Genomic DNA, 24,305 nt, shown 5'->3' with positions numbered 1-24,305 from the left:
CATTTTAACAGGGTTGAATAAAGCAGAGAAAACAACTATCAGGAAATCTCACACTGATAATTCTTGAAATGAGCTCAAACATGTGTTTTCTAATTTCTGTACTCATTTTTTCAAGAATTTACTTTTATTTTACTTTCTCATGCTTTTATTCTCTTTAGTTTTATATTTCTTATCTATGAGCTTCTAAGATTTACTTAATTTTTACTATGAGTACTGAAATCTTGGCAAAGGATACAGAGACATTCAAAAAGCACAAGTTTAAAAGAAAACAATTCCAGATGAATTCCTTAATTATCCTTATTTGCTTTCTAGATGTAAATAGATTACATGTATATAGTAGGCATTGTTTTTGGAACATTACAAACCAGAACGTTGCCATAGCAACTTCAGCCATCTCCATGAGAAATGAATTCCCAATGGGTATGGAGTCCTTGGCAGTTTACACAGCACTTTCAAGCCATAAGTGCACTCATTATTTATTATAATCATGTAATTAAGTAAGGCTGTTAAATGATCCTTGTTTTCAAATGACAAACTTCAGCTTAAAGAGGTTAAAAGACTTGTCCAGGGTCGTGTTAACAGGTAAGTGGCAGGTTCCAAACTGAAAGTCATGTCTTCTGAACCTAAGAATCATGCATTTACTAGAGTCAGACTAATTACTAAAAATAAGAATATGTCTCTAGTTGGACTAAATATTTTTAAACTGTGGAAGTTATAAAATGATCTGGCTGAACATTCTCTTGTTCTTTGTTTTGTTAAGGTAAACTTAAGGTCTAAAATCTGTAGGTATGGGGCTTCAAGTCCTTCCTTGATAGCTGTGATTTGAGCAATTAGCTGTGGTGACTTCCTTAACAGATAGTCCATTCAGAGTCAGTGATCTAAACCAGTCACAGCTTGTCAGTTACTCTAGTCCAATCTCTGAATTGGGGTTTTCTCTGAGAAAAGGAAAATACAGCATCTCCTCCAAGATGGAGACATGAAAAAACAAAATTTTACAAGAAGGATGAACATGTGAGAGAAGATAAGTGGTCTACCTATGAATTAAGAATGGTATCATTAGAATACACATATAAGTGAGATCATGTAATGCTTGTCTGGGAGGGGCAGAAGCAGGATAGAGGGAGTCAACTGGGGGGAAAATAGGACATCTGTAATACTTTCAACAATAACAATTTAAAAAAAAAGAGTGGCATCAATGAATCAAGCAATATCTATAAATCAGTGGTTCTCAATTGCAGGTTTATTTTGCCACCCAGGGGGCATTAGGCAATGTCTGGAGATAAATTTGGTTGTCACAATAGAGGGATGTTACTTGCTTCAGGTGGGCTGAGGCCAGGAATGCTGTTAAATATCTCACAATGCACAACACAGCCCCACAACAAAGAATTATTTTGTCCAAAATGTCAATAGTTAAACTGTTGAGAAACCCGGCTATAAGCAATACAAATAATTTAATTTTTATGCATTTGACTATCTTATAAATGTAGTTCTTGCAATTGGCTTGTTTAGAGTTTACAATTAAAAACATTTTTTAAAGAAATTATTAAACATTCCATGGCCATCATAGAAAATTTTGAAAATACAAAGTGGCATAAAGAGAAAAAAATCAAGTCATCTTAAATATCACTATCTATATATATAAAAGGCTAATATGCTAAGTGTCCTTCCCATTGTCTGACTGGTCGCTATGATACACACTGACCACCAGGGGGCAGATGCTCAACACAGGAGCTGCCAAGCTGCAGTGACTTGACAGTGGCCGTTCTCGGGTGATGCACCCTGAAACCAGAGAGGAGGGAGCCCGATTCCTCTCAGGGCTGTGAGATTCCACCTTCAGCCTTGGGTTATGTTGTTGCTGGGGCACTGTTGGCCCAAATCTGGTTTACTGCACACTTGCTTTTGCGTTCCATACCCTGTATGACAGCAACTTTGCAGAGTGCCCTTTCTCACTCCGGGACCCCTTGGGGGATGTTGGAGAGCTGGTTTTGGCCTGATTCTCGCAGGCCAGGCTGAGGGACCCCAGCTGCTGGAGGGACCCCGCTCACTCCACAAATGCTTTTTGAGCCACGGTGCCACCCAGGTGCAGCTGGCCTGGGAGGGACCATGGGAGGTTGGCTCCAGGGCATGTCTGGCCCGTCTTGCCCAGTCCCACCCTTCCCACCACCTTCTAATTAATTTTCTTTCAATATGCACAAATTCATGCACCAGGCCATTAGTCTAGTAATAAATACTTTCTAGAGTCTCTTCTTATAGACTCTACCTTACACAAATATTCACATATACACTGAGTGGCCAGATTACTATGATCTCTGAATGCATAATAATCTGGCCACTCAGTATGTATATATTAGAGGTGCATGAATTCATGCATGGGTGGGGTCCGGCCAGCCTGGCCAGAGGGAGGGGACATGGGTGGTTGGCCAGCCTGCCTGCTGGTCGAACTCCTGGTCAAGGGGACAATTTGCATATTAGCCTTTTATTATATAGGATATATACTGAGTGGCCAGAGATCATATTATGTGTTCAGAGATCATAATAATCTGGCCACTCAGTGTATGCTGACACTCTGGGACAAAAATCAATTATATTATATTTTCCTACTAGAGGCCTGGTGCATGAAATTCATGCACTGGGTGGGGGGGGGGGTTGTCCCTCAGCCCACCCTGCACCCTCTCCAATCTGGTACCCCTCAGGGGATGTCCGACTGCCGGTTTAGGCCCGACCCCTGAACCGGCAGTTGGACATCCCTCTCACGATCCAGGACCGCTGGCTCCCAACCACTTGCCTGCCTGCCAGCCTGATCACCCCCTAACCATTCCCCTGCCAGCCTGACTGACACCTAACTGCTCCCGTGCCAGCCCGATTGCCCCTAACTGCCCTCCCCTGCAGGCCTGGTCCCCCCCAAATTCCCTTCCCTGCAGGCCTGATCACCCCTAACTGCCTTCCCCTGTTGGCCTGGTCCCCCCAACTGCCCTCCCTCCCCTGCAGGCCCAGTTACCCCCAACTGCCCTCCCCTGCCAGCCTGATTGCCCCCAACTGCCTTCCCCTGCTGGCCATCTTGTGGAAGCCATCTTGTGCAAGGGCATGAGGATCAATTTGCATATTACCTCTTTATTATATAGGATAATTTACCAACATATTGTCAATAATCCACTGTCTAATAAATCAAGATTTACCTAATTTTTTAAATATGTTTTTTATGGATTTTAGAGAGAGAGAAAGGGAGAAGGATAGAAAAATAGAGACATTGCTTGGCTTCCTCCTGCATACCTCCTACTGGGGATCAAGCCCAAAGCTCAGGCATGTGCCCTGATCTGGAATCGAACTGTGACCTCCTGGTTCATAGGTTGACGCTCAACCACTGTGCCATGCCGACTCACGCTACCTAATTGTTTTTAAAGACTGACTAGTATTCAATGTATGGATGTAACCAATTATATTATCTCTTTTTATTAGCTATTTAGATTAACTTCATTATTTCTTGCTGTTATGGGCAATTTTGTCATGAATATTCTTATGCATAAATTTTGGTATACATGTCTGATTGTTTTTAGCATTTCTTAGAAACAATATTTTCAGGTCAAGGAAGATGGGCAGTTTTATTTGGTACACTTTGCTAAATTTCACCATATAAAGGTTACATTAACTAACAAATTCATAATTAGTGTCCATTGTAAATACATTTAATGGCATGTTGAAAATCATTCCTTCAACTTCTATGCTAACATAGAAATAGAAAAACTCTCATGATGCATGTATGCATATATTGGTGAATGGTCTGAGTCTATGATCTTCAGCAAGATCATAATCCTCAATTTGTGGAGCTAAATAAGAGGTTTTTAAATTGCTCTAATCCCCAATTTGTGTTATTCCAAGTCAATAAAGTTTTAAAAATGGCTGAATTCAATGTATATGTCCATTTGGGTACTTTTATAAAAGGAGAGACATGACTGATATCAGAATTCAGTACAAGCAGAATTCATGGCAGAAATTGAATAGAAAAAAATGTAATACCTCAAACATCCCTCCCAAATATTGGGAATTGTGATGATTTTTCTATTGTTTGTAGAAAGGGTTGTGAGAACATTTTTAAAAATTTATAAAAGGGAAGCCTGTCCCTGTTGTGCTGGAAGATTTGGGCACACCCAGACCACTGGCATTTGGGTTACTCATAAAAAAAATATTCAACGGGAGAGAATAAATTTAAGGAAAATGTCAAGGCTTATGCATTACTGTTTGTTTTCCAAAGCCAGAGGGGAAAATGCCACTGTGGTGGCAAGAAAAATGTTTTGCTATTCCCCTCTTCCACTTGCTATAAAAAAAAAAGAAATTTATTTTAAAAATTTAGTACATTTGCTAAAAATTAACACGGAGGTGGGTTTTCAGCTAATTAACCTACTCTCAAAAAAAGGCAGTAGGGAAATACTTGTTAATGCTTAAGCCATAAGATATACAAAAATGCAGGCAATATTTCATTGTGACACCCAGGAGACCTGTGTGTGACACAATATAGAGTCTATGTGTATCTCACTCTCCACAGGAATTAATTTTGAAGCACCAGAATGCTGTGAATTGGCTGTAAAACAATGTTGAAGAAACTCAACATAGAACAGAAGGCACACTTTCCTTAGGAAGAATGCTGATAAAATTTTAATGAACTAACATGTTGTCATGGGGATTTGTTGCTATTCATTAATTCATTGTGCAGTTCCTCTATAGTTTTGCTGAAGTTGAGTGACAAATTGTCAAGTAGCTGTTCTGGTAGTTTACATTGCCTCATTGATACCCTAAATTTAGGGGGTAAATTTTTTTAGAGATTTACCCCATTGCATGTGGGGGTAACATTTTTCAGCACCATGTGCACTCAATTGTATTTCAAATGAAACTCCATCTCTAGGGTAGGCCTTTGACTCTGCAAAACAGTGGAAATAATCACAAAATGATTGACAGCTCTGGTCACAGATGGGGACTACCATAGGAGCTAGGGCTGGGGAAGTCTCTACCATACAAAATAGTCAACTGGCTGCCTATGTGTTAGGGTAAAATTCTCAGTATAAAAGAATATTTCAATCATAAAATCAAAGAATGCCAGAGCTTGGAGGGATCTCAAAATTAGTCTAATGAACCAGTTGGGTTCATTATTTATATGAGAAAAATGAGGAGGCCCTGAGCGATAAAAACTTGTAGAAGATGTGATAGGCAGAGAAAGGATTAGAAACTAAGTATTTTGATTTACATCTATTTTTTTTCACTAAAGGGCCTCCCTAGGTTTCTTCTCTTGTTCTTTTCACTTCCAATAGTCTTCATCTTTTCTCCTTGAAATGAGCCTTAATGGCAAAATAATGTGAAACAATTCCCTGGGGTCTAGGGATATAGCCAGGGGTGACTTATCATCCGCTCTTATATTGTTTTTTTAAATGCATACTAATGTTATGCTATAAAGAACTAAGTTTGTAGAATTCCCCAAGTCTTTGAGTAAAATGGATGCTTTATGAAGATTTGGAAAACTTACCTAATACTTTATATTCCCCTTGGCTGCATAGCCAGTCTATGATAACCAGGTGAAGATGATAGACAAAAAGCAGTTAGAGAACAGATTTTTTTTTTAAATTTCTTTATTGTTGAGACTATTACAGAGGTCCCTTTTTTTCCCTCATTGACCCCCTCCACCCTGCTCCCATCCCCTCCCCAGGCCTTCACCACACTATTGTCTGTGTCCATGGGCTATGCCTATATGCATATAAATTCTTTGGTTAATCTCTGAGATTCATCAGTCTGTTGCATGCTTCCATGTCTCTGGATCTATTTTGTTTGTCAGTTTATTTTGTTCATTAGATTCCACATATAAGTGAGATCAAGTGATACTTGTCTTTCTCTGACTGGCTTATTTCGATTAGCATAACACTCTCCAGGTCCTCGCTGGATTTGTCCTTATCCTGGTCACCATTAAACAACATTGAAGGGACTCGATTCCTGCCTCTGTGCCCCTGTGGAGGCCAGCCGAAGGGACAAGCACACACCATTCTGTGGTGAGGGTGGCACTGGGAAACAGCCAGTTGTGGAAAGACCCACCACCTGGCTCCAAACAATCATATTTGCAGAGACAGCCAAAAATGAGGATGGAGAGGATTTTGTTTTTGTTTTTATCCTATCTTCTCCCCACCTGTGAATTGTTTGAGGATATTAGTTTTACATAAATTTGTTGACTTCCCACTTCTGCAGAACACTGAGGAGACTCAAATTCATAATATGCAAATACACTAAATGCCCAAAGCAAAATGCTAGAGAAGAAAACTTTTTTCAAAATATTTAAGAACTTGGTATTAAACTCCAATAGCTTCATTTTTCATTCTACATATTTGCTACTCAATGTAGCCATTGGACTGTCAGCATCACCTGGGATCTGCTAGAAATACAGCATCGCAGGGCCCACCCCAGACTTAACGAAATCAGAATCTGCCTTTTAATAAGATCCCCAGATGATTCATATGCACATTAAAGTCTGAGAAGCTCTGGGCTACATAATACCAATGGAGCATCCTTACATGTAGAGCTAATAACATACATAACATATAACCCAAAAAGTGACACTTACTAGTATCTTACCTCTCTGTTGTTCCCAGCAGGCAAGAATAATTACTACTCTATTGCATTCTACTTTTTAAAAGAAGTTTATATTGCTACATTTAAAAGCTTGTTTAACCGGTATTGTGTATATAACAAAAATATTTGCTATTTTTTACTTCCTCACAAGAAATGCAATGCTTGTAAAATACCAATACAACTTTCTTTGCTAATGGCTATATTCAATTAATAGCAGCTGCTAGCATTCACTGGGGGCTCTTTATGTGCCAGGCACTGCACAACATAGATTACGTACATTACCCCAATTCATCTTCTCCACAACCCAAAGATGTGGGCAAAAATATCATCTTCATTATATAGGAGGAGAATTTAAAGCACAGAGGTTAAGCAATCTGAGAACACAGCAAGTAAAAGTGAATTATAAACCCACAAAAGTGGGATCTGCCATACATCATACTAATTTTTGGTTAAGCCACTAGAACTGGAAAACAATGCCTAGACCAAAACATAAGTATTTCTTCATCCTAACATCAGTCTTCAACCATGACATGTTTTTATTTTTTAGAAACCCTAATGACTAATAATTACATGTCTGCTATACCTGTAACAGCTTTTTTAAAAAGAGTGATTAGTGCCTGGCCAAAATGGCTCAGTAGTTGAGCATCAACCTATGAACCAGGAGGGCACGGTTCCATTCCTCTGTCAGGGCACATGCCCGGGTTGCAGGCTCCATCCCTCGTGTGGGGCATGCAGGAGACAGCTGATCAATGATTCTCTCTTATCACTGATGTTTCTATTTCCTTCTCCCTTCTTCTCTCTAAAATCAATTTAAAAATATTTTTAAAAACTATATTAAGCAGTTAAGAAGATTTATAATGCTCATCATTAACTTTAAGATTTGAAGGCTTTGAAGATGATAAAAATTATTGATATCCTTGACTTAGTAATTTTATTGAAGCAAATTCATTCTAAAATAAAAAGCAGAAATAAATCAGAAATAAGAGTTATTTCTCACAGTCATTTATGTCTTTTCAAATTTAACTAATATGAACTCCAACATTAGAGTATTACATTAGTGAATCATGGTATATCCATATATTAAAATATAAAGTTATATTTGCAAAGAATTTGCTATGATATGGAAATTTAGTTCATTAAATAAAAAAAGGTTGGGTACTATCTACATAAAATGTGATATATTTTTCTCTGATATATATTCTAAAAGTAATTACCTATGAATGTTGATGTTAAGTTTATATTGTTCTTTATTCTTTATGTTTTTATGTATTGCCCAAAATACATAGGCATTATTCTATAAGTAACTTTATAATTTTTCAAACCAGGAAAATTACGTTCTCTATTCATTAAGTGCCAAGAGTCAGTTTGACTATTTCTTAAAATTTTACAAAATACATTTAAATTTCAAACATTTTGCACTTTACACAGCAGAAACTTTGGCTCATTCAACATTTTCCTGAGTGAACACATGCAAGTAAAAAGCCTCGTTTGGGTAGAGCCAGCAAGCACTTATTCGAAGATCCCAGGCTTGCATATTGTTAATTATGGACTGCCCTTTAGTTTATGTACATAGTAGATATTTGACTTGATACATAAAACACAGAGAGACTATGAAGTAGAGCAAAATAAAGCTTGCGTAGATTTTAGCTGATGTCACTGGAGATTTCTATTGGGCCCTATTTGCAAGCAGTTAGAGATTTAAAGCCTCATTATCATTTTCTCATTTTAAGACAGAAATCATTGCCATTAAACGTCCTCTTTATTTCTTCTCTTAAACTATTAATGCTCGTGAATGGTTCAAAACAAATTTCCCTTTGAAATTTTCAGTTCTGAGTGCATTTTTTGTCATACACAAGGCACAATTTCACTCCCCATATTTAGTTCCATTTCCCTGTCAGTGGGGCTCCTAGTAACTTCCCAAATAATTTCCATGAGCACACACATAGTTCCCAGGTGCATTTTTCCCCCTAAAGAGATTACTATAAACATCAGGCAGGTGGGGGGAAAAAGTTAACTAACAATCAAATTAAATTCGGGTGATCTAGCTATTTTCAGCATAGAGCTATGTTCCAGAACGCTATGTTAGCAAAACTTACATGAGCAGTCAAATCCTTTCTTTTAAATTTAGACACAAAAGATTGTCCAAAGCAATGAATGACATGCCATCATGTGATTCCCAGTAATTAATTTGTTACAAGCCCCACAAATAAAATAAGTGCTGAATAATACACCGACCTCTGTTGTCAGAAGCATCCCCCATCTCGTTCCTGCCTCTCTGGCTCCTGACATTATTTTTTGGTTACTGGTTGACAGTTCAGTGCCTTGAATGTTGCTCTCGCTGTAGGGTTAGCAGGATAATTGACAGACCACAGGGATCCGATCCCTGGATTAGGATGACCGGACTGTCAAAACAACCATGACATACTCTCACATCTGCTGCAGCTGCAAGTCAAGGCTGTGAGGAAAGCATTTACCTTGGCAGGGCCAGATGGGAAGTATTTCATTTAAAATACTTCCCACTGTAAAGTATATTTCTGCAAGGAACAGGAACAATGTAGTATCATTTTTAAAATATAATTCATGAAAAGATATAATGCATTGAAAAATATAATTCACAGAAAAAATTCACCATTGTCAAAATGAATTCAAGAATGTATTATAGCCCTAACTGGTTTGGCTCAGTGGATAGAACATCGACCTGCAGACTAAAGGGTCCCGGGTTTGATTCCAGTCAAGGGCACATGCCGGGGTTGTGGACTTGATCTCTCTCTCCCTCTCCCTTCCTCTCTAAAATCAAGAAAAAAATATGTATTTTTTAAAAAAGAATATATTATAAATAAACATCCTAGAGTCTTATTTTATTTACCAAAACATGTCATTTGAATTTCATAAGATGTCTTTAACTTTTATTAGGAGAATAACATGTATTTGGGAGAGCTCTATCTGTAATGAAAGAATATGTTTATGAGATAATATGTATGTATGTGTATATTATGTATGCACACAATCAAGGAAGAGTGTGTTAACAATCCATTTTTATGCTGCAAGTATAATTTTGTGTAAAAACTATCTCGTAAACTTTAAATAAAATTGATGCATATATGCAATTCATGTTAATGAGCAGCATGCCACAAGTTGTGATGATCAATTAGGGGGCTATAAACAGTTCCATCTTAAGGAACATAGTTAAAAATGTTTCAAAAACTCTAAATATGCCACTTTAAACATTGTCTCTAGATTTTCAGATCCCTATCATAGATCTTTGAAATGACAGCTCAAGTGACATCTATTTATAATGCAGGCATATTCTCTGTATGAAAACATAGATTGCAAAACCGTTAAAGGGAAATTAAAATGCAAATACAAAAAAGGGTTATTTACTTAGTTCTGTGCCAGCTAACACATGGGATGTGGACACCTAGGATTAGAAAGATCCAATTATTTTTAAAATATGAAACTTAAAGAACTTATTCATATACCACTTGGGTCTTGGAATATGATCAAAATAGTTTGGGAATAGTTAATCAGTATTTTTTCCATTAGAGTCAAATTTTTCAAAACATTAAAAAGAAAGAGCAAGAAGCCTGAGTGAATATTACCAGTATTTACTGACAGACACTTCAGTTTAACAAATACTCAAATGTTCAAAAACAAGGATTGAAATAAGATAGCTTTAAATTATCCATTTTTATCTTGAAAAAGTGACATTTTTTGAAAGTTTCAATAACATTTTTTTCAATAAGAAAAAAATCACAGAATGTGTTAGTCTCAAACAAGTCAGTCTTATTTTACTAGTGCTATGCCTCAAAATATCATTCTGGAACAAACAAATATTGTCACATTTTAATACATATTTTGCCTTTTTTTAAAAAAAGAACTGGGGTCTAGAGTTGGAAGTAATATTTAACTACAGTGGTCTAAAAGATAGAGTACATTTTCAGAAATTTGTAATTGATAAATACCAATCTTTAAAAAAAAAAAATACTACAAGCAATCAGAAGCATTGCTTCATATGGTAGAGCAACACATAGACTCTTATACCTCAAAGTGAGTTTGTCCAGTGTTAGTTAAAAGAAAAGATACTGCCAGCTGCATGGCCAGCGTGGCTCAGTGGTTGAGTGTAGACCTATGAACCAGGAGGTCAAGGTTTGATTCTTGGTCAGGGCATATGCCCAGGTTGCTGCTTGAACCTCAGTAGGGGGCATGCAGGATTCAGCCAATCAATGATTCTCTCTCATCATTGATGTTTCTATCTCTCTCTCTCTCCCTTCCTCTCTGAAATCAATAAAAATATATTTTTTTTAAAAAAAGAAAAGATACCAAATGTAATTTAATCTTAATTATGTCACCATGAATTAGGCAGGGCATGTATTAACACTGTTTCTTTGAGGCCAGGAACATGAAAGGTTAAATGACATCTATATGTTGCAGAGCCAGAACTTGAACCCTGTTTGAGTAACATAGTTTGCTCCTTTTCCTAGAACATAATAAAGGTGTGTTCCCCACACATGAAAGTGAAGTTCTTTCATATTGCATTTTTTCTTTATGCAGTTTATGCATCATATCAGGACATTTCCAGTAAATTATCAGAGAGCCAACAAAAACAGACTGGTAGAAACAATGACTAAAAGTATCACTCATTGGCAGAGCAGAGGGGAATGGAGTAATGGGTGAAAAGTGTGAAGGGGAATATAGTCAATAATATTGTGATAATTTTGCACAGTGAGAAATGATTATTAGAATTAGTAGGATGATTGTATTATAAAGTATAAAAATGTTGTATCTCTATATTGTATACCTGAAACTAATATAACTAATATTTCATACCAACTATACTTACATTTAAGAAGGAAAGAAAGAGAGAGAGAGAGAGAGAGAGAGAGAGAGAGAGAAGGAAGGAAGGAAGGAAGGAAGGAAGGAAGGAAGGAAGGAAGGAAGGAAGGAAGGAAGGAAAAGAAAATAGGCATAACCCAGATTATTTGGTGACAATAAAAGTAAATTTTTAAGAATATCCCAACACACCCCGGCTGGTGTGGCTCAGTTGGTTGAGTGTCATCCTATGAAACAAGAGGTCACTAGTTCAATTCCCAGTCAGGGCATATGCCTGGGATTGCTTTCCAATTTTACAGATGAGCAATACAAACTTTAAATTTATTCAAAATGATCCCAAGGTCATCTATAATAATAAAAGCATAATAGGCTAATTAGACTGGACGTCCTTCCAGCCAACCTTCCAGACGAAGCCAGGGCTGCGAGGAAAGCCCAGGTGCCAGAGGGAAGCTGGTGCCGGCAGCCAGGGGAAGGAAGGCCTACTCTTGCACGAATTTGTGCATCAGGCCTCTAGTATTATTATAATGGGGAGGGGGGCAGGAAGAGTCTTCTTTCCATGCGATTACCCTGCTTGTCCATGAAATTCGCAACATTATCACATTACCCCCGCATCACTATTATCATATTACCATCTATGATGCAGTTCTAAATATTTAGGTGTTGGACCAATAGAAGTCCTAAAACTTGATGAAAAACTCTACCCCCAGGCTGGACTATATTTTAAGTGTTGAAGAACAATTAAGCAGTTATTCAGCTTTCAAATTCTTCAGTATCAGCCTATGCTTAGAGTTCATATTTGTGGTACTCCTAGAAAGTGTCTGATACACAGTAAGTGTTCAACAACATTTCTTTTCTTTTTTCAAGCACGTGGCTAAGAAATTTTTTTATTACACTATGAAAATTTTCTTAATTAGTAGGATTTTCCAAATTAAAAATTCAGTAACAACCAAAAAGTGTATGAAATTGAAGTCAAGTTATAACAGGTATAAAATTCATGATCACAGCTGTTTTTTCTCTGGTTGGCAAATAATTAATTCTGTTAGAAGTAAGGGTTTTGATATTTGTGAATTTGTTTAATGAATTACTGTCTACTTCACCTGAAATAGCCTTTCTAATAAAGACAAGTAAAAAGAAAATATACAAAATTAATAATTCAGATTAACACATCATGAATATGTCAATAATAAAGAAAACAAAGATTTCTTAATATCTTAGACAACTAATTTTTTTACTAAAAAAATAACAAACAAACTTGTTTAGCTACTTAGATAGTACTGATCTTGATCTTTACCAAAATATTTTCAATGGGAAAAAAAGACAGAGAGAGGAACAAACCTGATGGAAAAGAAGGATAGAGCAGTTAGGGTACAAAGATGTCGATAAAAAAAATAAAAAGAGAGAAAATGAAATATAAATTACAGAATGAAATCTAGAAAATTATGCTGAAGAGCAAGACCAATCCCTTGATTGAAAGAAGTTGTTAAATCCCCTAACAAAAACATTCATTTTGAATGACTTCTATATGATCCAAATTTGTAGCAATTAATTTCTTGCTGGCAGGAACTACATGTCTGGATTTACTCTTCAGTGACTCCCAGAGAAGAGTGTAAAGAGCAGAGGAGAGCCCTAACCGGTTTGGCTCAGTGGATAGAGCGTAGGACCACAGACTGAAGAGTCCCAGGTTCAATTCTGGTCAAGCCCCAGTGGGGTCGCGCAGGAAGCAGCTAATTGGCATTTCTCTCTCACCAATGTTTCTGACTTTCTATCCCTTTCCCTTCCTCTCTGTAAAAAAATTAATAAAAATATATTTTAAAAAAACGAAACAAGAAAAAACTAGTTATTTTAAAAAGAGCAGTGGAGAAATACAACTCCAGATGGTGAACAGTACAGAAGTGTTGTGAGAATGGCCCACATCTCTCTAGTTTTTATTATTATTAAATTTATTGGGGTGACATTGGTTAATAGCATCACAGGTTTCAAGTGTACATTTCTATGATACATGATCTGTATATTGCATTGTGTACCCACCACCCACTGTCAAATCGGCTTCCATCACCATTTATTTGGCTCCCTCTTCCCTTCGCTACTCCCCCCACCTCCTTCCCTCTGGTAACCACCATACTTTTGTCTATGTCTATGAATTTCAGTTTTATATCCCACATATGAGTGAAATCATATGATTCTTGGCTTTTTCTGATTCATTTCGGTCTATCCATGTTGCAAATGAAAAGTATTTCATCCTTTCTTATGGCTGAGTAGCATTCCATTGTATATATATTCCACATCTTCTTCATCCAATCCTCCATCAAAGAACACTTTGGTTGTCTCCATGTCTTGGCTACCTTGAATAATGCTGCAATAAACATAGGGATACATATATATTTGTGAATAAATGTTTACAAGTTTCTTGGGTAGATACCCAGAAGAGGAATTTCTGGGTCATATGGAAACTCTATTCTTAATATTTTGAGGAACCACCATACTATATTCCATAGTGACTATACCAGTTTACATTCCCACCAAAAATAAATAAAGTTTCTTTTTTCTTCACAACCTCTCCAACACCTGTTATTACTATCTTATTGATAATAGCCATTTTAACAGGTATTTCATTGTAGTTTTGATTTGCATTTCCCTAATAGCTAGTGAAGTTGATAATCTTTTCATTTATACCTGTTGGCCATTTGTTGGTATTCTTGGAAGAGGTGTCTGTTCAGGTCCTCTGCCCATTTTTAAATTGGATTGCTTCGTGTTGAGTTGTATGAGTTCTTTACATATTTTGGATATTAACCCCTGTTGTTTGCAAATATTATCTCCCATTCGGCTAGTTGCCTTTTATTTTGTTGTTGGTTTCTTTGCTGTGCACAAGCTTTTTAGTTTGATACAGTTCCACTCATTTATTTTTTCCTTTACTTCCCTTGCCTTTGGGGTCAAATTCACAAAATCTTAACTAAGACTAGGGTCCATAGTTTAGTACCCATGTTTTCTTCTATGTAATTTATTGTTTCACATCTTATATTTAGGGCTTTGATCCATTTTCAATTAATTTTTGAACATGGGACACACTGTAATCTAGTTTCATTCTTTTTGTATCTGGCTTTCCAATTATCCCAGCACTATTTATTGAAGAGGCTTTCTTGTCTCCATTGTGTGTTTTTGGTTCCTTTGTCAAAAATCATTTGCATATATATATATATATATATATATACACACACACACATATATATACATATATATATATATATATATATATATATATATATATATGTGGTTTTATTTCTGAGCTATCAATTCTGTCCCATTATTCTGTGTGTTTGTTTTTCTGCCAATACCATGCTGTTTTTATTATTGAAGCTTTGTAGTATAATTTGAAGTCAGTTAGTGTGGCACCTCCAGCTTCGTTCTCTTTGCTCAGGATTGCTTTGTCTATTCAGGGTCTTTTGTGGTTCCATACAAATCTGATGATTCTAGTTCTTCAGTCCTATTTCTTCTAGTTCCTTGAGTGAAATAATGCCAAAAAGGAAGAGGTTTCTGAAAAGAAGGACTAGAGGAAGGGTGGGGGAGAGGAATTAAGAAGAAAGTTTGACCACCACAGGGACCCATTGATTTCATGCAGACCTAGCCAGAATATGTTCACTGTAAATTTATACATTATATATATATATGCATATGCATAACACATATATGCCCTTTAGGAATTTTATCATATATATATATATATATATATATATATATATATATATATATATATATCACATATTTGTATTTAAACACACACATATTTCTTTTAAAGAAAATAACTACTCAAAGATTACTATTATCATTTACGAGTATTATCCCTTGGTGTGAACCAAATGTTATGTTACCAAAGCAGGTGTACAAACCAAACATTTAGAATTTCTTACATTGATTTTTGTGTGTATATTTAAAAGCATCATAGGCAAAAAATTCAAATAAGCTTTAACTTTTACAGCCTGAGAACCAATATAGTCAGAAAGTTAGCTCTAAGATGCCTGAGGGGGCAAACAGTTATTTAATGAGGACAAATGGAATAAAATTAAAATACAGCCTAATAAAATAACTTCTAAATATAATGTCAACTAAGTCATGTGCCTCAAATAATACTTTTGCTCAAAGGTGCATACGTGTAATCTGAGCAAAATAAAAATATAAATGAAAGAGAAGAAGGAAAATACTAGAGAATTCTTAACCATTATATTATAGTAATAAGGAAGAGGTAGAAAAACATAAATAAGATTATGAGATTTTTATTATGATATATCTCCATCCCTCCCCAATAAAATTTTTTCATGCAAAATCAGGATGCTTAAGATATCAAAGAGATCTGGGCATAAGCCTTAGACATAAAAAAATTCAACTCTCGTTTGTGAAGAGAACTTCAACACAGAATTTTTACAAATAGTTCATTAGCTTCAAGTCTGATTAGAATTCTATAAACCAAAGCCCTATAATTATTGTTTGATTTTAATTTGTTGAGATATATACAAGCCAGGCCTCAGCAGTCTTTAAATGTCACTGTATTTCCTAGAAGACCAAGAGTATCTCAGCATCTTATAGTTCGGTCCAAACTGGCCTCCAGGCAATCAAGAAAGAGCCCAATAAAATAAAAGAATTCACAATAATTGGCATTTAGGCTAGTTAAATATATTTGTAACTCCTACTTCCCAAACACTCTTAAGGAAGCACATGTCAATAGTTTCATAAAGGAGTCATTACAGTTTGGGACATTTGGACCGGGGGATAAGCTCTGCCTCCCTGCAACAGTCAATTGGTGAGACCACCTAGCGAGGAAATCCTGTGCCTTCCTCCAGCCCTCAGTACATACATTTGCAGGGACTTTAATTTTTTATATTTTTTTAAAAATATATTTTTATTTCAGAGAGGAAGGGAGAGGGAGAGAGAGATAGAAACATCAATGATTGAGAGAGAATCATTGATCGGCTGCCTCCTGTTTGCCACCAATGGGGACCAAGTCCTCAACCTGGTCGTGTGCCCTGACTGGGAATCAAACTATAACCTCCTGGTTTATAGGTTGACCCTCAAACACTGAGCAACACCGGCTGGGCTTGTTGGGCTTTTAACTCACACATAGAAGACTTCATGAGGCCAAGGAACGTGTGCTGATTGTTCTACCTGCCCAAGCCATAACCCAGTGGTGGCGCTGCTGTGGGGCTGCTTGACAATGCAGTCCTGGGACACTATGCAGGCCTCACTCCAAGATCTACCAGGCAAAGCTTCTCCTTCTCTCAGTACTGCCTGCTCATTAACATCAAAGCTATTTTCTGATCACAAAAGAAGGCACATTCATAACCCACTTCACTGGTGTGCCTGCGTCAACTCCTCATTGAACAATTTCCTATTCTGCCACCCAAACACCAAGTAGCCAACAATCTGAATGAACTTAGACTCTGTGTGTTAACAGATAGATTTCAAGAAATATTTTTGAGCAAATAAATCAAGTTACAAAAATTGCCACAGTATAAGTACATGTACAAAAATACATAGATAAATAAAAAGTAAAGACCAGAGAAAGAGAGGGGAATGGGACCAGGGAGGATTCATAGAAAGATTCCAAATGTCAATGTTTTCTTTCTTTCTTTAAGAAAAAAAAAAAAAGATCAAACTTCTCCTTCTGGGAAGGTGGCGTAGATACTAGTATACTGTTCCCCATACCTCCTACTCAATAACAACTAAAAACCCTGAACATTCAATTTAAAACAAACATAAGACTCTGGAAGGTGGGAAGAAGAGAAGACAAACAAGCTAGGAATCTCAGCACCTCGCCCCCTCAAAAAAAAAAAAAGACAAGGTAGAGAGATCTCTCTGTTTTCTTTATACCTTATACAGATATTCATTTTCATTAGCTGTTAGGGAAATACAAATTTAAAACATATAAAACATCACTACACACCAGCAGATTGGCTAAAATAAAAAATAGTGACAACATCAAATGCTGGTGAGAATACAAATAAACCAGATCTACCACAAATTCCTGGTGAGAATTAAAATGATACAGCTTCTCTGGAAAAGTTTGACAGTTACTTTGGAAAAATATAGAATTAAACGTGTAGCTACCACACAACCTAGCAATTGCACTCTGGGCATTTACTCTGGTTTAATGGTTAAAAAACTGTGGTATATCCATATCATGGAGTATTATTCTGCAATGAAAAAAAAAATTAGTGAAATGTGAAACAACTTAGATGACTATCTAGAGAATTATGCTGAGGAAAACAAAACAGTCCCAAAGGGTTGCATATTGTATGATTCCATTTATATAAGATTTGTGCAATTACAAAATTATAGACAAGTTGACAGATTAGTGTTTGCCAGGTGCTAAGGACAAGGAGTGGGTTGGTTGGGGGACACCAGGTCTAACCATAAAAGAACAATATGGTGGATTATTATGGTGATGGAAATGTACTGCATCATGACTGTATTAATGTCAATACATTATTTATGAAATTGCACTATAGTTTTACAAGATGTGATCATAGGGGTAAATTGGGCAAAGGCATATGGAATATCTCTGTATTATTTTTTTACAACTGCATGTCAGCCTATAATTACCTCAAAATAAAAATATATGTAGCAAAATATATATATACATGAAGCAAATTATGAGATATTTTGGCATAATTTTAATTTTCATGTTAGATTTTGGCCATTTCTCAGGATATTCATGCTGCAGAATACATAAAGATAAAAATACATATACACTTTTAAATTGTGGGTTATTCTTTTACTTTAATTGAAATAAACTCTCAAAAGCTTTTTGAGCCATAAAATCCCATTTAAACATGAGAGTTTTTTCCAAGCGGTTTATATTTTAGATATACCATCTTATTGCACACTCACAAACTCAAATGACTAGTTCTCTTCACATCCATTAGGTAAATAAGGACAACTGGAGTTGGGGAAGGTGGCTTTATTGAAGAAATACCTTATAACTAGTTACTGAGCAACTTAGAGCAGAACCCCATTTTTATAAAATTATCCAGAGTTGCCACCATCAGAGGAGCATCACAGTAGAATACTTTCCTAGTGGTAATGTAAAATGATACATTTCAATTGTGGAAGTTTCTGGAAACTAGTTTGACAGTTTCTTTAAAAAATACACATGAAACTATCATAGAACTGGTAGGATAAATGTTAAGGAGTAGAGTCAGAGGATGATAAGAGCCTTTCTATTCCAGTGGAGATATGAAAAGGAGACAGAAGAAAGCTTAGATAAGAGATCAGTCATGGGCACCCACAAGGGGAGTGGACCTTAGGGATGTGAAAACATCCAAGTACACCTGGGGAAAACCGGAGACCATGAGTGACAGTGCTCTACGTCCTTGGGCATTTCTTAGAAAAGACGGCAAACATCTTTGAGAAGGCAGGCATTGGGCATGATGCTATAGTCAATGTGGCAGCAGGTGGTGAGTTACAATGAAATGAGGTATTATGCTAAGCAAAATAAGCCAGTCAGATAAAGACAAGTATCACATGCTCTCACTCATATGTGGAATCTAATGAGCAAAATAAATGGATGAACAAAATAGATCCAGAGACATAGAAGTATAGAACAGACTGACGAATCTCAGAGGGAAGGTGGAGGTGGGGAAGGGGGGATTCATGATTAACCAAAGAACTTATATGCATAACTGATGGATACAGACAATAGTGTGGTAAAAGTCTGGAAGCGGGGGGTGTGAAGAGGGTATAGTGTGGAGGGGGCCAATGGAGGGGGGGTAAGAAACCATGTGTAATACTTTCAACATTAAAGATAAATTAAAAATAACAACAACCACAAATAAATGAGGAAGTTGCTTAGGTGGGTAAGCCTGGCAGAACCTTGAAACTCTACAGAGATGCAGAAGTAATAGCCTTGAATGGGGCAGGGAGGCTCAGGACAGAGTCCTGGAGAAGGTCAAAGATCAAGAAGCCAGAAAAGGAAGTTTCCCTTAGAAAGAAACAACCCTCAATATGTGTGAACTTTAACTTTATCCAAGTGACACTAAATATTTACAAGGAAGACACTGTTTTAACTAAAAAAAAAGATCAAGTTATTTTTATTTGTAAAAATATCTTCATCTCCCATAAAGTACATGAAGCTCCAGAGCAAGTTATGTCAATTTCATACTCAAACTAATCTTAACTCGCCCAATTCTCTTCACTTCCATTACCACCATCCTGGTCTACTTCACCATTAATCTGGACTCATACTAGCCTCATAACAGGTCTACATAAGACTGTTTTTGTCCACTTCCAATCTATTCCCCATAACTGCTATAGTCATCTTTAAATTCTAGTATACTATCCCCCTGCTACTCTAACTCCTAAATACATTCTCATTGATCTTGGCTCACATCTTGCTCCTTGTCATTGCCTTTGAGACGTTTAGTGTTCAAGCCATACCTGCCTCTTTACCTTGTCTTGTTCCACTCTCGCCCTCACCTAATTTGCTTAGCTATGCTGGCCTTCTTTACTTCCTCCAGGGGTCCAAAAGCTGTCCCTTTCAGAGCCTCTGTGTAGGGGCTGCTCTTTACCTACAGAAGTCTTTATCAACCTCCATGTTCCAATAGTAACTCCCCTTTATAAAGAGGACTTTCCCTGGCCCTCCATTCTAAGTTAAATTGCTCATTTTACTCTCCTAACACTCTAATGTATTTTCTTTTATAGCAAGCACTACAAGCCCAGTGCACGGATTTGTGCACCAGTGGGGTCCCTCAGCTGGCCTGCAGAGATTGGCCGAAACCAGCCCTGTGCACAGATTTGTCCAGGGGGTGTCCGGCCTGTCTCGCCCAGTCCCAATAAGAGCTGATTGGGGCAGGCCAGGGAGGAACCATAGTAGGGCTCCAGGACATGTCCAGCCCATCTCGTCCAGTCCCAATCGGCTGGAACCCAGCAGCAAGCTAACCTACCAGTCAGAGTGTCTGCCCCCCTGGTGGTCAGTGCACGTCATAGCAACTGGTCGAACAGTCAAACAAAAGGTCAAACGAATGGTCGGATTCTTAGCATATTAGGCTTTTATTATATAGGATTTCTCAACATGTAATTACTTGCTTATTTGTCTGCTTATTTAAGTTGCACTAGCTGTAAGTTCTATAAGAGTATAAGAGTAGGGACACTATTTTGTACATTATTGCAATTCCAGAATCTGACACACAAAAAAATGTTTATCCATAAGTGTCTAATGAATAAATGAATGAATTAATAATGATTTAATGAATTGTCTGTCACTTGATAGATGAATAGCAGCATTAGATTAAAAGAATAAATTAAATAAACGGACAATGAAAGTGTCTTACCTGTTGAAGGAGGTCATCAAGAGGACTTGATCACCAGTTGACCTGAGATCTGGACCCTAGCAATCTGGGGCTCCCACCCCCTTCTTTTCTTGTCTTGGAATGTGAATTTCACTTGCTTCCCTGCCCTAGAAGCTATCCCAGGGACACAGATTTGAGATCATAATATGTTGCTGAGACCATTTAGATGGTCGATATATCTAACTCTATAGACTTTAAGATTTGGGGGTGGGGGTGGAGATCTATACCTCATGCAACTGTCAAAGATAAGCTTCCTGCCACCTACCATTCTGGAGCAATATGACTCTCCCTTGTTTCTCTCCTGGTCTTCTGGACAGCACCAGTTTCCAAACCAACACTACCCTGCAAATAGGAACTCCAACACACACAAAGCTTCTCTAAAAACTAATGAAACCCAGTCAGTGAATATTTGCTTAGTGAATAAATTATTACTGATACATTTACAAGATGTCTAGATATATGCATATATCTGGAGACTCTAATTTCCACAATCAACACAAAATTAGTTAATTTGGTGACTCATACTAACATATTGGTAGTCAAATATTTTATACAAGAGGCCCAGTGCACAAAATTCATGCATGGAGGGGGAATCCCTCAGCCCTGCCTGCACCCTCTGCAATTCGAGACCCCTATACCTTTTTCTTATCTAGCTAACCTCTTCACATTTAAAAAAATTAACTGAAATATCACCTACTCTAGGAAATCCTCTTTGAACAAATGTATTTACAATCTGTATTAAATATTTTCATAGTATAGCATTGTTTTTCTTTAGCAGCTACTTAGAGTGGATGCAATGTGCTTCTCATTCTTGCATCTGAATTTTTTATTCTTGCTCTTGTAATAGTGAAGCTTATCCAATTTACATTTGCCCTTTAAAGGCTTATATTTGGTTCAGTTTCTAGTTGGCTCCCTGCTTTTTTTTTATGCAATAAATTTGGGTTGTGATAGTAAGCCTCACTTGTAATCAAGCCTGTAGGTCTCCCTTTCTGAATATTTCTATATTACCTATCACTTTAGCATACCAGAGATTATATTCACTTATAGAAAATAACAATAAATGTCACCTGATTATTTGATCTTCTAGTAATATATTATAGCAAGATGTATTATTCTAGCAATTTAACTATTACAAAACTGAAGCGTACAGAAATAAATCACATTGAACAATAAAGAATGACTCAAATATCAAAGCATAGTACACTTAGGGCCTCCCTTGTCCTGTGCCTCAGATATCATAGCATAGTACACAGTTCACATGGAACTCGGCTTCCTTTAAAATAGGAAGGGATGCCATGAAGCAGCTACTTCCACACATATTTTTTTTTTATTTAATTCACAGCACATATTCCTTGTGCTAATTATTGGAAAATCATCCTAGCAATTGCCTCTGTTCCTCTCTGTATTGTTGCCTTACATTCTGATGTTATTACTGCGCTTTTATCATCCACTCGCTCTAATAAGATTGTGAATTTTTTAAGGGCAGAGGTCATGACTTGAGCTTGTGTTTCTCTGTCATGGTGCCTAGCTAAATACTCAAATGCCATCCAGTCCAAATGACTGTGATGAGAAAGGCCCACTGTTGCTGAGACCTCTGATTTTTATTTAAGGGGCCTCACTTGTTCTGCACCTTTACAGAGGGGTGAGTAGGGGTGAGGGAATTTGAGGAAACCCAGACAGAATTCTCCTCCTAAAAGATTTTGCTAAGCTGGCGCCTGGGACCGCCGGGCATTTGTCCAATTAAAACCCGGACACAAAGCAATAACAAAGGCACTGGTCTCCTACTGCTGATGCATGGGGATCAAACCCCAGCCTGCAGGAACTCACTCCTGCAGTCAGGACCAGGCCACTGGGTAGACCTGGGCTGGTGCTCCTAACTCTGGGGAGAGAGAGACTTCCTGTGGCTGCAGGTTAGAGGCCCAGGACTCCGCGCCACCCGGAACAGGTCCCTAGTGCAGGTTGGTCAGTGGAGCAGCTTCTTCACCTGGGATTGCGGGGCAGTTTGGCCTGGCCTGTTCACCCTGTGATGGCAGGGCGGCTCTGCCTGGGCTCTTTGCCTCATGATCGCAGGGCGGGTCAGCCTGGCCTGTTCACCCATGATCGTGGGGCGGCTGGGCCTGGCCTGTTCACCCCGGGATCGTGGGGAGGCTCAGCCTGGCCTGTTCACCCATGATCGTGGGGCAGCTCGGCTTGGCTTGTTCACCCGTGATCGTGGGGCGGCTCGGCCTGGCTCATTCATCCCGTGATAGCGGGGCAGCTGGGCCTGGGCTCACTGCTTGCCACCAGCTGCAGCTCGCCAGTCTCCTATGGGCTGGGGGAAGCTGACCAGTCGAGCCCACAGCATATGGCAGCAGCTGCGAAGGTCGCCATGGCAACCCAGCACTGACTTCCAGCCTTTGGTCGTGATCAGTCGTTCCAAGTTACAATCCTGGGCTTTTATTATTGGGATGGCAATGTTGAATGTACATACTGTTTATTTTACAATTTTTTAAATATATGTAAAAAATAAATTTCAAATCAATCTTTCCAGAGTGCCCAGGAAGGGGTTCCAAGAATAAAAGGTGAAATCCATCCTCAGATATGAAGATGTTTCTCTACAGGAAAAAAAAAAGTTGATAATACTTCCTCACATAAATGACAGGCAGTACTTTATGGGAGGGGAGAGTTAAAACACAGGTGAGTATAGTAAAATCTTAGGGCAGCATTTATATTTCACAGTTGTTGATACTGATACTAAAGCTGTGCTAAGAGGATAAAATAACTTACAAAATAATCCAGTCACAAAGCAAGATAACATTTAATTAAAAAAGAAAAGTGAGTTCTTAGAGAATTATTTGCATTAGTAGAAAAAGAATTAACATTTTAGTGCACAAAATGATGATAATTTTGCCTTAATCCCACTATTTAGCCCATTTAAATCTCCTCTGATTAAAGATAATTCCAGCATTTTAAAGATCAAAGCCTCTCTGCTGGTTGATGAGTTTCTAGGCCCTAATTTTACAATCTTAGTCAAACCATACAGTCTTAAAAATTTTTTTCAATTTGAAAAAGCAGGAGTATTATCTCTCCCAACAGAGAGAAAATAACAATTGTCTGTACATAAAATCACTTTTCCAGTAAGTGATACATGCTAGTCAAATTGCAAATTAATTATTCCACCCCATGCCCTGTGGCCGGAACTCCCTGTTTTTATTAACTTGCCAGGAGCCGTTTCATTGGACACTAACCTGTAAATGTGCCACTATTTCTCCAAACTCAGAACATGTAACAGATATCTCCCGTTCTGTCACCCTCCCTTTAAAAATATATAATCATCATCCAGGAGGGATTATTTCAAAATAGTCCTTCAAAACCCTTAATTCTACAAATGAGAAACTAGATTCTTCATGTAAATCACACAGTTTATCTTATTCTGGACAAAGATACAGAAACTGAGGGCCAGGGTTGTATTTGGCTCCAAAATGCATGCTTTATTTTTCTCACCTTCTTTTTCCAGATCCAAGGACCCAGCTTCTTCTAATTGTCCATAGGGAACCC

This window comes from Plecotus auritus (assembly GCF_963455305.1).
Source record: "Plecotus auritus genome assembly, chromosome: 4".
Taxonomy (NCBI): Eukaryota; Metazoa; Chordata; class Mammalia; order Chiroptera; family Vespertilionidae; genus Plecotus; species Plecotus auritus.
The sequence above is the reverse complement of the archived record's forward strand: the minus strand, read 5'-3'. Positions refer to the sequence as shown.